The sequence below is a fragment of the Hyalella azteca genome, unplaced genomic scaffold, assembly GCF_000764305.2.
Source record: "Hyalella azteca isolate HAZT.00-mixed unplaced genomic scaffold, Hazt_2.0.2 contig11473, whole genome shotgun sequence".
Lineage (NCBI taxonomy): Eukaryota > Metazoa > Arthropoda > Malacostraca > Amphipoda > Hyalellidae > Hyalella > Hyalella azteca.
In genome coordinates this window covers 476,952-491,516 of record NW_025941472.1, presented here as the reverse complement: position 1 = coordinate 491,516, position 14,565 = coordinate 476,952, and positions in this window count along the sequence as shown.

The window sequence follows — 14,565 nt, the reverse complement described above, 5'->3', positions numbered from 1 at the left end:
TGCGGTACCTGAGGCTGGACCGAGCGTTATCTGAGGCTGGACCGAGCGTTGCCTGAGACTGGACCGTGCGGTACCTGAGGCTGGACCGAGCGTTGCCTGAGACTGGACCGAGCGTTGCCTGAGACTGGACCGTGCGGTACCTGAGGCTGGACCGAGCGTTATCTGAGGCTGGACCGAGCGTTGCCTGAGACTGGACCTTGCGGGACCTGAGACTGGACCGAGCGTTGTCTGAGACTGGACCGTGCGGTACTTAAGACTAGACCGAGCGAGACCTGAGACTAAGTTGCTGTGACTCGAGAGGATAATGAAGCTCAGGACCTAAGTGCCAGGCTGGGCCGTGAGAGCGCCTGCGGTCAGTGACAGCCAACAACCATCTGTCGTACGCAGCGAGCGGCAGAGATTGACGCGACACCCGTTACCAGAAGCGCCTCTAACACACTCGTTTAGTCCTCTTCAGTTCCGAGCTGTCCTCTGCCGCGCCCGTTACTCCTGCACTCCCGCCAGCTCCTTCTCTTATGTGTTGTGAGCGCGCGAGCTGAGAAGTGCGTTTAAAGAGCATTTGCTACGCAAAATGTTCTTAATTATGATGGAAGTGCTCAGCAAAGATTGATGAAAAGTGTTCGCTCGTGGTTATAATTACTTTAATTAATTATCGGCGATCTTCCGAACGATCAGTGTATTTATAGCTTCAGGCTTCTTGATGGCTTATGACTGCATTATTCATGTTGCCTTGTATTTTGTCAATATTTTATTGCCGTACGGCGCATTTTTGAAGCAATGGACACTGTGACAGCTGCTATAAGCTGAAAATTCGAAAATTTTTAAGAGCGAAAGCGGAAACTAATGACTGAAAACTCGTACCATTTGAAAGTTGCGATTATTTTCAATTGCAAGGAAAGTTTATGTGTAACTTGAATTATCCATTTTAGTGTTGAAAAATGGTTGGGTGGCACTACAAACTTGATCTTGAACAACATCAGAAGCAGCGGCCTCTGCTGCAAAACATGTTTTCTTACTTATTTACCCGTTCCGGTGATGCGCAAGAGCATGCTGGTAACCAGCAGACCTGGTGGAGACAAAAGTTTCTCATGGACACTCACTCTCAGCTGCAGAGGTCGCCGGTGCCTGGACCGGCTTTGGGCAAGGGCTCGCAATGCAGCTGCGTCAACCCACCTGATTTCGCTTCCCTCAGATCAGATCTCACTCCGCCAAGACCCATCGTTCCGCGCCGAAAAAATCGTTACGCCCCTCAACCCGACGTGTTCCACAACGATGAAGCTGTTAGGTATCCAAGCGCCACTGCACAACTGATTGAGTCGCGTCTTCGGGCGCAGAGACAGGGTCTTAGGAGCAGGCGACTTCTCGAGAGCCATAACGAGAAAAATGTTCCTCAAAGTTTGGTCGAAATTATAGATGGAGACGATCCCTTTAGAGATGATACTATTGGACCTAGACCTGATGTGTCCAGGACTTATTCTTTACGCAGCACCGTCAATGCCAGTGACACGAACTTGTCTGAATCGTTTATCCTCTCTTGCACCTGCGGTCCTCACCTGAAGTGCACATGTGCCGCCCAATCGAAGTTCCAAGTTCAAAAATTGGCCGCATGTGCTCGAGTTGTTCGTCGTATGTCTTCCAAGTTACGGAAGAGAAAAAAAGTTCGACTGAGAACCGATCAGCCGACTGCTCTACGGCAACGTCGCTTGTTCGTTCATCAGTACAAGAATTACAGTTATTCGCTCCCTCAGCCCATCAAACCAAACATCCAAGCTAAATCCTTCACTTCTTTGGACACTCGTCGGAACATAGTGACGAACGGTAGTTTGCTCCATAAATTTTCTATATCGAATCTCTTCCAAGGCATGGCGGAAAATGATTCACTAAGCTTACCAAAAGCTCGTGACGATGACCCGATGCTAAATTCTCGGCCTTTATCAGACGCTGTCGTCCCAGCTGACGATGTGGTCGCGTGTGACGATTCTGAACAGCGAGGATCTCCTGTGCAAGCTGAGGCCGCCAGCGATGACGGCGAAAGTTTCGTTACCGACGAAGGAATTTACACACACGACGAAGCTGAGAGCCTCACGTCTGCTTCGTCAAAAGACCATCTGAAAGCCGACCACGCAGCAGAAGCTAATCAAAATAAAGATCATTACAGTAGCACGGGCACGATGGGGTCATCTAACTTCAGCGAGACCACTGCCATAGTTCATCGGTCAGCGTCATTTTCGAAGGTTTCTGTTAACAAGACGGATTTGATTACAATTAGCCCCGCCAGTTTCTTTGTGTCTGGCGACGAAAAATTTACCTTTAGTTCTACACCAAGTGAACCAAGTGATAATTTTTTCAACGGCATGGAGTGCTGTGCAGTTTCTGGCGGCAACGAAGGATCATTCAGTACCGGTAGTAATGTATTGCGCATCCAACTCGCTGAGCAAGAGTCTGATATAGGCCCGGCCTATGACGGCGTTACAACCCGTGGCGATGTTTCCATTATATCAAGTTCATGTTCATTCAATTCTTCGCTTGGTGGTCAGTTTTCTCAAGAAATTCTTGACGTTGACTACGATGAAGCTAGAGCTCCGCTTTCGACCGTTGTGGAAGAGTCGGGCGAATACACCAGCTCTGTCCTGGATTGTGGGCTGAGCTCTCGACGTAGCGTGGCTGTTAATACGATCCCAGTGGACGATGCTTGTGTTGACTCGTTAGATTCGTTTTTGCCCGACTCTCTCGAAGAAGTCCAAACAAAGTGTTTGGAGTTTGATTTAGAGCCTTTAACTCCCGAATGTGATTCATTGGAATATCAATACAGCGAACCCGACAATCATCGTGCAGTGTCAACGCGCACGGCAGCAACAGAATTATTAGTTGATGCTGTTGCTGGTGACGTGTCTGAAAATCTGGATAACATATCTTATTCTGGAAATTTCTTGTTAACACGCCAAGAAGAAATGGTCACATCGACGGAACATAGCCAAATCCATCAACAACCTATAGGAACAGAGAGCAAAAATTCAGCTTCTTCATCTGATTTCTTCATGAAGCCTACAAACGCAATCGCTGATGCTCGTGGCATCTTCTGCAGTTCTGTTTTACAAACAAAAAACTTTGTACCTGAACAAACGCAAATTGATGACGAAAGCCGCGGGTTGCAAGTGGAAAATTCCGACCTTAGACGTGAACTCATGCGGGAAACGGCGAATGAAGGCAAAATTCACACGGATTTTAATAGCGGCCGTGATTTTGTCACGAACCCTGATAGCTTGCCTGAAACTGACCTGGGAGATCTGGATTCGCTTGTTCCTGGAAAAGACTTCACACTTAACCCAAATAAGGTTGAGCTGAACAACGACTGCCCGATTATCCCGCGAAAAAATACTGAGTGTTTGATGCGCTCCCACCGTGTCCCTAATTTCCCAGCGGACATGGCTGCTGCTCCGTCTGTGATGGACGCTGAGGATGATGACCCTGCGCCATCCATCCCTGCGCCATCCATCCCTGCGCCATCCATCCCTGCGCCATCCATCCCTGAAAAAAAATTAAACACGCCTGTGCAAAACGTGTACAATCAAGTTTTTTTAAACATAAGTAATGGTGTAATACTACTACTCAATCTAAGCTATATGTCATCAGGAGGAATGAATTAATACTTCTACCCAACACTAGCCATCTGCCTCCAGTAGTAATAATATCATACCACCAAACATTTGCCATCTGTTACCAGTAGTAATGGATTTTTACTACTACTACTCAATAACAGCCATCTGCCAGCAGTAGTAATGGAATCTTGCTACTTCTAAACATCAGCCATCCGAGGCATCTGCCTATGATAGTAAAGAGTTCACCGTCGCATTCCAGCCCCTGTTTCCTTGTCTATAGCGCGACACTCGCGCCACGCCCGCATACCGATACTGTCTTGGGCTCGGTTACTGTGTCTCGTTCGGTCTCCATACAAACAACTTACATTTGTGAGTGTGCTTACGAATATTTCTGCAGATATTAAATGCAAGGTTATTGGCCACAGGTCTTGCACTGTGCGTGATGTCCGCAGACACTAAATGCATATCCTGCACTGCGCATGTCCGCAGACACTAAATGCATGTCCTGCACTGCGCATGTCCACAGATACTAAATGCATATCCTGCACCTGTCTCTTATACACATCTAGATGTGTNGCGCATGTCCGCAGACACTAAATGCATATCCTGCACTGCGCATGTCGCGCATGTCCGCAGACACTAAATGCATATCCTGCACTGCGCATGTCGCGCATGTCCGCATATACTAAATGCATATCCTGCACTGCGCATGTCTGCATTCTCAGCACTACACTCATTATGCGGCACGGCTACATAAGTGTCATGTCGTCTCCGCATGACGGACAAGCACCACGGCACCCGTGGTTATGTAGGCTGCTGTTCTCCCACACTCGATGGCTCTTATCACAGGCGCCGTGAGCCTGAATTTCCCGCGCCCTGGTCCTATACTTTCAAAAAAAGTTAAGAGATCGTAAGTTCATCAGCCAATCATTGACGGCCTTTCAAGCAAAATCCACCAATCATATAGAAGAAAATAGAGCGTAAGTACTTACGTTCACTTAGCGAGTTTTGAAAGTATGGCCCCAGGCTGGTCGCTGCTTGCGCGCCTCTACTTCACTGCCGACAGTTAATCCTTAATATCGCGAGACAACCAATTATCCATTCCTCTAAGTATTTTCTATATTGTATTGTATTCTTACCTGTATTGTATGGTTATTCTCACCTGTTTTGTACGGTATTCTTACCTGTTTTTAGCGCATTTTCTTATTTATGGAAAAAATGCACTATTGTGCTCGCAATGTCCGTCTGTCTGTCTGTCCGTCCGTGACTTAACGTTTTCGTCGACGAGAAAATGCGCTCTCTGTTGCTCACTGCAGTGAGTACTGAGTTATATTTTTATGTTATTTTCTTCGTTAACGTATAATATACTAAACTGTATGGTACGGCAAATTCGATTTATCTGTAGTTCTAATAATGAGCCGAGTATAAAAGAGCAGCAAAACAATAATGTCTTCGTCTCATCACTTTATACCATTACTTTTAACGACTTATGTTACGTTGTAATTGTCTTAACTTTTAATTTATCCAGGCCTTCTTTTTCGAATGCTTGATTTTAGTTTGAATAAAAATTTCTTTTGCCTATATATGATCTGAAGATCATATAGTACGTATCTCGCGAAAGCAGAGAATGATGATATTATATATTATGTCACGTACGTTATTAATAGATGTAAGTGCATTGAGCTCGATATTGTTCGCATATCAGCTTTGTTACTGCGCGCTGTCATCAGGATATATCAACTCCGGCAAGCTCCAAACGATTACTAATGTCATAATAATTTAGGAGACACTTGGCATAACTCAAGTGTCTCAATCAAGATTTTATTATCTCTGATAAATTTTTGATCCCTGTCTTTCATTTACTCTGAGTGGGAATATCTCGGCCTAATTGATGCTAAATTTGATGTATATTTGCTTTCCATTCAATCCATCAATATCAGGGGTTAGACAAAATTAGGTAAATACCTGACATTTCGATATCGTAATTTTTTAACATGTTATAAATAATGAAAACGTGACATAATTTTATTGTTTATCCTTGGTACTAATTGATACTCTACCCACGCACAAACGTTTTTAGTAAATTTTGTGTCAATAGCCTAACCATTAGCCTATAAATGGCAAACTTCTCTGAGCCAAATTTTTGGTGCCGTATGGCAGGTGTGTGACAGAAACTTCCCAAATGCTTGACGTTTCTAGAGGTACTGTCTCTAAAGTAATAACTGCTTTTGAAAGAGAAGGAAAACGTCCTCAGCAAAGCACAGGTCTGGGCGAAACTCGAAATATTCTGAGAGAGACCGTCGATACCTAAATCGAATTGTGAGGGAAAATCGAAAGACCACGGCTGTTAAAACATAAAGACTGTCCGCCGAAGCTGCACAGATCTGGATTCTACGGACGAGCTGCAATTAGAAAACCTCTGTTTTAAAATACAAATGCTTCAAGGTGTTTAGAGTGGTCAGTGGTGTAAAAACTCAAAAATTTGTCCCTCGATCATTGAAAAAATGCAATTTCCTCTGATGAATCATCGTTTACCTTATTTCCAACCTCTGGATGAGTTTACGTTTTGAGAGTCATTTAATCCCGACTAACTGCCTCTTCCCAACCGTAAAACATAGCGGGGGATCTGTGATGATGTGGGGTGATCATTCTTGGAGTTCACAAGTTCATGCAATGGTCCGATCAAGCACTTCTTCCGGAAGGGAACGGCATCTTTCAAGATGATAATGCTCCGATCCATACAGCTGGAATTGTTAAAAAATGGCACGAGGAACATTCTAATAAAGTTGAGCATCTCATCTGGCCACCACAATCACCAGACCTGAATATTATCGAGCAGATATGGTCGATTTTAGAGATGCAAGTCAGAAGTCGATTCCCGCCGCCATCTTCTTTGAAAGAGCTGAAGGGAGTTTTAACTGAAGAACGGGTTGAAATTCATTTGCAAATAATTCCAAATTTGTTTAAATCAAGACCTCGGAGAATTAAGGCTGTAATTGCCGCAAAAGGTGGACCTACACCATACTAAAATATATTTTGTGGATTTCTTGCGCGTTTCCCATATTTTGTTTAACCCCTGTATATACAGGGTGAACCAGAATTAACTGACACTTTTAATTTATTAATAAATAAAAAACTAAGAACGTTATGAAGTTGAAACTTGTTCTATTTAAAAGAAGAACATTTTTATGGTAATATTGTATCCTAGTTAAAATATTGTATCCTATTACAATATTTTATTATTGTATTAGTTAAAATATTTATTATGTATTAATAATATGTATTAGTTAAAATATTGTATGCAATATTGTATCCTAGTTAGTTATTGTATCCTAAAAACTAGGATACAATATCACCATAAAAATATTCTTCTTTTAAATAAAACAAGTTTCAACTTCATAACGTTCTTAGTTTTATTTATTAACAAATTAAAAGGGTCAGTTAATTCTGGTTCACCCTGTATATATGTTGTGTTGGTTTGTTTATCCATTTAGCCCCGTTGACTTTGATTTGAATTGAAATTGTTGATGGCTGGCGTGCAATGATTTTGACTTGAAGCAAGGTACTGTCAAAAGGTGCTGGATGTTGAAACACGAGTAGAACAAACGAGTAGATGTTTGTCATCTACTTCTACTATACTGGTCAAATGGCACTTGAACCTGACGTAGCTTAGACTGTTAATGTTTCCATGTCCTTGCCGTGACGAACGCTCGCTGGTCACATCTGCCGTTTACCTAATNACGTCTAGATATTATGTATTTAAAAATACCATTCAGGTACCAAGAGCCATATTTAAGTGGTTAATTGCGCGTACACTAATGCACGTTTTAAAAAACATGCATTGTTTCGGCTTTTGAACTTTGGCGCAGTTTCAATTTATATCAACCTGGCACATCAAGTATGTTATTCTCGCACTCTCTTCAATAAAGTTGCAGCTGCATAATGGATCTGTTTGAGAATTCCAAGGGACTATAGGGACTTGTATCTGAGCGGCCTCAATAAAGAGAACCGCGGTAACTTGCTGTAAAAACCGTATTCGCTATAGAAAATACCTTACACTTGGCAGCTCTGCCGGTACTCAATTACATGGGTGCGTCAAGATTGGAAAAACTACTGTGCTAAAAACTAAACACTGTGCTAAAAACTACTCTGCCGGTACTCAATTACATGGGTGCAACCATTGGATCAAACGCACTCGTTGTATACTCGGAACTGCTGAATGAGTACATAATTTGACTCCACATTAGAGTCCAAACTATCTGTGAGACCGAGCTCGGGGAGCGCACGATTTCGTGCGTATTTGTAGTAAGCATGCACATTTTGCAGGAGGGAGAGCTGCGTCTTTTTATTAAATTTAAAGTAAAGGTATAGGACACATTGTTTACGGAGATATATGTATCAATAAATTCGTCAATGCTTGACTAGGCTGAGTAGAACGAGGTATATACTATCTCCTTAGCCTCCTTGACGCACTAGCGACTCTGCAAGTATTCTAGAGGACTCGTAAAATACTTTAGCATCAATGTCACTTAAGTCGCCACAGCACAGCTGTAAAATACTTTGGCATCAATGTCACTTAAGTCGCCACAGCGCAGCTGTCGCCGGCTCTCAATAGAAACGATTACATAAACAAAACTGAACTACAAATTTCTAGATAAATCCAAACAGCTTCGTAGTTATCTTGTAGTTATCAAACCCTACAAATCGTCATTCTGAGTTCTGACCAATTTTTAGCGCATTTTCTCATTTATGGAAAAAATGCACTATTGTGCTCGCCATGTCCGTCTGTCTGTCTGTCCGTCTGTCCGTGACCTCAAGTTTTCGTCGACGAGAAAATTAATGCGCTCTCTGTCACTCACTGCAGTGAGTACTGAGTTTTATTTATTACGGCTATTAGTATGGAGCGCTGAGTTAAATGGAGTATCTGTTGAGTGGCAACTCACATGTGTCAGTCACGGTAGTTGGCTCTTGGCTGATGATATTTACGAACGACTGAGGACGAACGAACATTTATGACTGCTGCTGCTGAGTATTATTTTATACGGCACAGACGGGCAATACAGAGGACACTACTAGTATTCTAAACTGCTGCTCAACTGCAGAGTATTTTCCAAACAAATAAATTTTCGAGAGAAATCCGAGGCTGTTAGTGTTGAAAATTTAGAATGTTTTCTGTGGTTGTGCTTACATTATTTTGGTAAAATATCGGAATTAGTTAATTCCAGTTTATTATTTATTTATTTACCAATGGGTTCTCGCTTAAGTGAGCTCGAGTTTACAAAAAAGGTTTGTCGGAGTACGTGGCCAACCGCCGTGTATGTTGTCACTTCCACGAGTCATAATTGTTAGCAACTTATCAAAGCAGACCCCGGCACTCAAATCAATCAGTATATCCTCGAAAATTTTCTTTTTCTATCATACAGAGAAAACTATTGGAAGGTAAACTCTTGTCGTTACGAGCTATTATTTTTCCTCGCATACCTTACAACTGAGAACTGAGAAGCAAATTTTTTATGCTTGCTGGCAGCTCGCCAGTTGTGGCCTGATAGAAGGTTGATCGTTTTATAATTATTATGGTACATTTCGATTGTACGAAAACATTTTCTTTGATTACTCTTTATTGTTTGTAAATACATCTCACTTTTCCCACCTTTTCGAAATATTTTTGTAAGCACATCATCTCAAAATGTTGTACAAATTTTCTCTTGCCGATTAAAAATTGCCGTTTGATTTGCTTCAATTCATGTATTTGGTGTGGAGTAAATTCCTTGGGGCGATGTGCGTATGTGGAAAAAAGTTTTATCTTCCTCAAACTAACGAGGGATCAAGTCTAGAGTTTAACTTCGATATTGAAATGGAGTCGATAGTTAATATACTGAGTTAGCATTGAGAAATTGAGTCGTTTGCTTGACTGTAACGTGTCGGTAACTTGTTATCTTGTTATGAGGGAGACGTTGGCTGGCTGCAGCGTGTCGGTAACTTGTTGTCTTGTTATGAGGGAGACGTTGGCTGGCTGCAGCGTGTCTGTAACTTGTTCTCTTGTTATGAGGGAGTCGTTGGCTGGCTGCAGCGTGTCGGTAACGTGTCTAGTAGCTCGAGGTCCCGCTTAATTCAGAGTGTCTTTATTTATGTGAATATCATATTGCCAGTGAGAGATGCCCTCGTACCCTCCATGCTCTTCTATACATACATAAGGACCTTATAAATACCTCCTTATAAGGACATCACGTCGCTACTAAGTAGTGAGCTTACACTATGCACATTGCACAACACTGCTGAGGGCAGTCCGTCCTATTTACACAGTAGCTCACAGTGAAGCAGTTCCGATGGCCCACACATCACTCCTTATTTTCACCTAGACTCGTTTTTTTATTAACGATCATATTCTATCAATAATTTTTAATTATAATTTCCGCTTTAAAATTTTACCTTATTTTTGCATCAAAATGCCAGTGCTGCAAACATTTTCTGAAATGTTTGTTCAAATTTTGTCCAGTTTTAAGGGATGATGTTTCTCTCTCTTTTTTTTAGATTCAATTCAAAACATTGCTTACCGATTGCTGTGTACATGATATTTTATGAAGTTATTTTCGTTGCTCAGTTATTGTTTCTACGTAGACTATAATTTTCAGAGTCCAATGTTTAATGTTCTCCAAGGCGGTTAACTATCATACCATAACTTGGTTAAATCGTGCTTTTACAAATAACTTTTTCGCGAGAAGCAAGATTTTTTATGCATGCTAAGGCTTTAATTTTATCAAAATAAAAATTATCAAAAATGCATCTATACTCACGTGTATAAAGCTATCAAAAATGCATCTATACTCACGTGTATAAAGCTATCAAAAATGCATCTATACGCACATTCATACGCTGAAACACCTTTTGGCGTTTACACCATATACACACGTGTCTACACACGTCCATCTCTCAACATTAATTCTCTGTCATGTTCCAGCGCCAGATAATATTAAGAGTTGGAACACAAGTGTAGGGCAATACAGACGAGTCTGCACATGCAGTCATGACTAATTGCAGTCACTTAGTGCCATATGCAGTTTTTTTCTATCTCTAAATGCAGTCGGTCTTGATTTGATTCATTTCACCCACTAATTGTAGTCGGTTTTGATTCATTTCAGTCATTAAATTTAGTCTTCCGAGCAATATTCCTTACCACCTATCGTTCGCTAATATCTTTAGACCAGAACTCCAGTTTCCAGCTTCGTGACGATGCTGGTCCATGATGCAAGCAGTGCGCTTGTCTGTTCCCGTAGAGAGTAATGCCAAGTGTCTCCTTAAGATGGTGTCTTGTGCAATACTTAAGAGCGGAATATTGTAAGTTAGAGTGTCTGCTCATGAGTGCTGTACATCGGAGTTGCTTATCTGGAGGCAGGGAATGGCAGTTCGTGCTCCGTATATCTTGAGGTGCAGCACAGAAACTGCCCTTGTTCGACTACATTTTCTAGTGGCTTTACGAGTGTTTGTTCATTGCGTCTTTTGGTGTTCATTGAGGGTGCAGGCATGCCAGAGCTTGATGATTACTCGAGTTGCCTGCTTAGACATCAATTGGATGAAGAATGTATCAAAATGCTACTTAAAGAACCATACCCATCCACGGCTGCATTCCAAGTAGTTCCTTCCACCATGCGGTCGAATGTTAAAATATCCATACGGTAAATCATCATTACGATGTGTTTCTCATAATTCTTTTAAGATTTTCAATAAATTTCTAGAAATAATTGATGCCAACCTAATAATTAAAAGAGGGCGGTTACACACGACACGCGAGGGCATTTTTTTCCCAAGCATCGCAAATTCATGCCAGCTAATCGTCAATAATGGTTTAACCGTCAATATAATTTAGCGTCAATAATAATTTAATCGTTAATATAATTTAATCGTCAATAATAATTTAGCGTACATAATCGCATACTCGATACCTGGCAATTTTGATGTGCCTGCATTTTGTCTGAAGGAAGCTTGGGCCTCTTGTGCTACATGTAATATACTCTGATGGACCGCTGGCGAGGTTTAGTTCAGAGTTGTTCTGTTGAGTTTTGGTCGCATAGTTCAATTAAGTCGCAATTATGATTTATGTTGAGTAAATAAATCCAACAAATATATCGAAATGTTAATGTTTGATCCAATTATTGAACCTACGAATTCAAATGATTTCGTTTGTATTTGTTCTTATTTCGTCGCGAGGATATTTCGAGGATGTTCCAGTGGGCAAAATTTGACCGGTAACTTGTGTAGAGTGTGCAGAACTTGACCGGTAACTTATGTAGAGTGTGCAGAACTTGACCGGTAACTTGTGTAGAGTGTGCAGAACTTGACCGGTAACTAGTGTAGAGTGTGCAGAACTTGACCGGTAACTTGTATGTACGTACACACTGCATCATCTCGTAGCGCTGTCTCACTGGACGTACGTTTGTCTTCATGTCGTGATCTCATTAAACTCACGCAAAATCTTAACTGAAATTCTGAAAAAAGTTTGTCTTCTATTCCTGGAGATTTTCCTTTCTTTATAAGTTTTCTTTAACCCTCGACTCAATGGACGATATTTTTTCATAATAGATACAATGGATGAGTATATGCGACATCACACATTGTTTGTTTCAAAATAATTGTATTTTTTAACGTGTATAGTATACCTAGTAATAATAATATAGCATAGTAATAATATAGTAGTATAGTAATATAATTCACTAAGAATAAAGTTAAGCATTTACATTATATTATTATCATTACTTTTTTAATTGGCGTATGAAAATACTGTTATTAAAATTCATGTCACAAAAAATTCTTTTTACCTCACCATGTAAGCATGTCTAAAGAAATTCTCCTTTTTCAGTTTACATTTATCATGAGTAATCCTAGATAATAGTTGGCGCGTGGTAAATGAGTGTTTTGGGTGAATAGTATACACTTTTTCCTGTTTCGGTCTAATCATTTTTTAAAATATACTCGACTTTACGCTCTGCCGAGTCGTGTGCACTTTGATAGAAGATAGCGCGCTCAGAGCTGAAGAGCGAGCCTGATTTATCTACGTAATAATGTGAGGTTTTCACTCTCGCCTCAGCGGCGGCTCCAATTTTATAAAAGAGATGCATTTGTGTTGATGTTTTCCCAGAAATCCGCTGCTTATTTACTCGGCAAATTCTGCATTAACGTTGGGCGCGCGCATAAAAAAGTTAGTGCTCTGTAATTTTGGTCGAGATAACCTTCATCCTATCCAGCTTGCCATGCGCGTGCAATACCAGTTCTTCTGGAGCTCTGCACTCATCTAAATGAATTTATTATGAGAAGTGTACATTACAAAGCCGTTGAGCTGAATGGGAGTGCCGACTTGTTTGGTTGCCGCTCACTTTACTGCCGGGTGGAAGGTTGGGCTTAGTGTTCCACCCGTGCTCCCGCCGGCACATTAATTATGACGTATCTGCTTCTAGGTACCTACTCTAGTCTTACTGCCTGGTGGATTGTTAGTCTTGTGTTCCTATGTACCGGCACATTAATGACATATCTGCTTCTAGGTACCTACTTGAGTCTTACTGCCTGGTGGATTGTTAGTCTTGTGTTCCCATGTACCGTCACATTAATTATTACGTATCTGCTTCTAGGTACTCTCATCTTACTGCCTGGTGGATTGTTAGTCTTGTGTTCCCATGCACCTTAACATTACTTATGACGTATCTGCTCTAGGTACTGGAGTCTTACTACCTGGTGGATTGTTAGCCTTGTGTTCCCATGCACCGTCACATTACTTATGACGTACCTGCTTCTAGGTACTAGAGTCTTACTACCTTGTGGATTGTTAGTTTTGTGTTCCCATGTACCGTCACATTAATTATTACGTATCTGCTTCTAGGTACTGGAGTCTTACTGCCTGGTGGATTGTTGGTCTTGTGTTCCTATGCACCTTAACATTACTTATGACGTATCTGCTTCTAGGTACTCCCATCTTCCTGCCTGGTGGGAGATTATGCATGTGTTTTGCTCATGCCCCTGCCCAAAGGTTACTGACAACACATACATATAGGTACTCTATACATGAGGTATAGTAACGAGTTGGTAAATAACTTGTTATAACACACATGTCCTGAGGTGGCCTGGCTGTGTAGCGTCCTCTTGAGCCCTCAATACGCACACGCGCTACGTGCATTAGTGCGTAGTGCGCTTTAACAAGGTGTGAGGTTCTAGGTTCACCCCGTCAAGGTGTGAGGTTCTAGGTTCACCCTGTCAAGTTGTGCTGTTCTAGGTTCACCCCGTCAAGTTGTGCGGTTCTAGGTTCACCCCGTCAAGGTGTTCGGTTCTAGGTTCACCCCGTCAAGTTGTGCGGTTCTAGGTTCACCCCGTCAAGGTGTTCGGTTATAGGTTCACCCCGTCAAGTTCGGTTCTAGGTTCACCCCGTCAAGTTGTGCGGTTCTAGGTTCACCCCGTCAAGTTGTTCGGTTCTAGGTTCACCCCGTCAAGTTGTTCGGTTCTAGGTTCACACCGTCAAGNACGTAAGTACTTACGCTCTATTTTCTTGTCTATGATTGGTGGATTTTGCATGAAAGGCCGTCAATGATTGGCTGATGAACTTACGATCTCTTAACTTTTTTTGAAAGTATAGGCCCAGGAACTTTGATTGAGAAGTTGAGCCGAGGCTGACACGATTTACGGCTGGATGGCTGCCGGGGGGATCGGCACGAGCGCGTGATTGAGGCCGCAGACTGTCATGCTGATAAATCTTACTGATGACCGTCCTCGCTCTGATGGAAACTCTTGTCAAATCTTGAGATGTTCTTCTGTGTGTTGCAAGTTAGTATCCGGAAATATTTTCCTGGGTGGGCTTCATGAACGTCTCCTGTGTAGCGTGAACTATCCGCTCTCTCTGTCCTGAGAGCAGCGCTCTGGCATTTCTGCGTATCTTATGTACCCGCAATGTAGAAAAATAATTTTATGTCCGCGTGCCTTGAAAAAC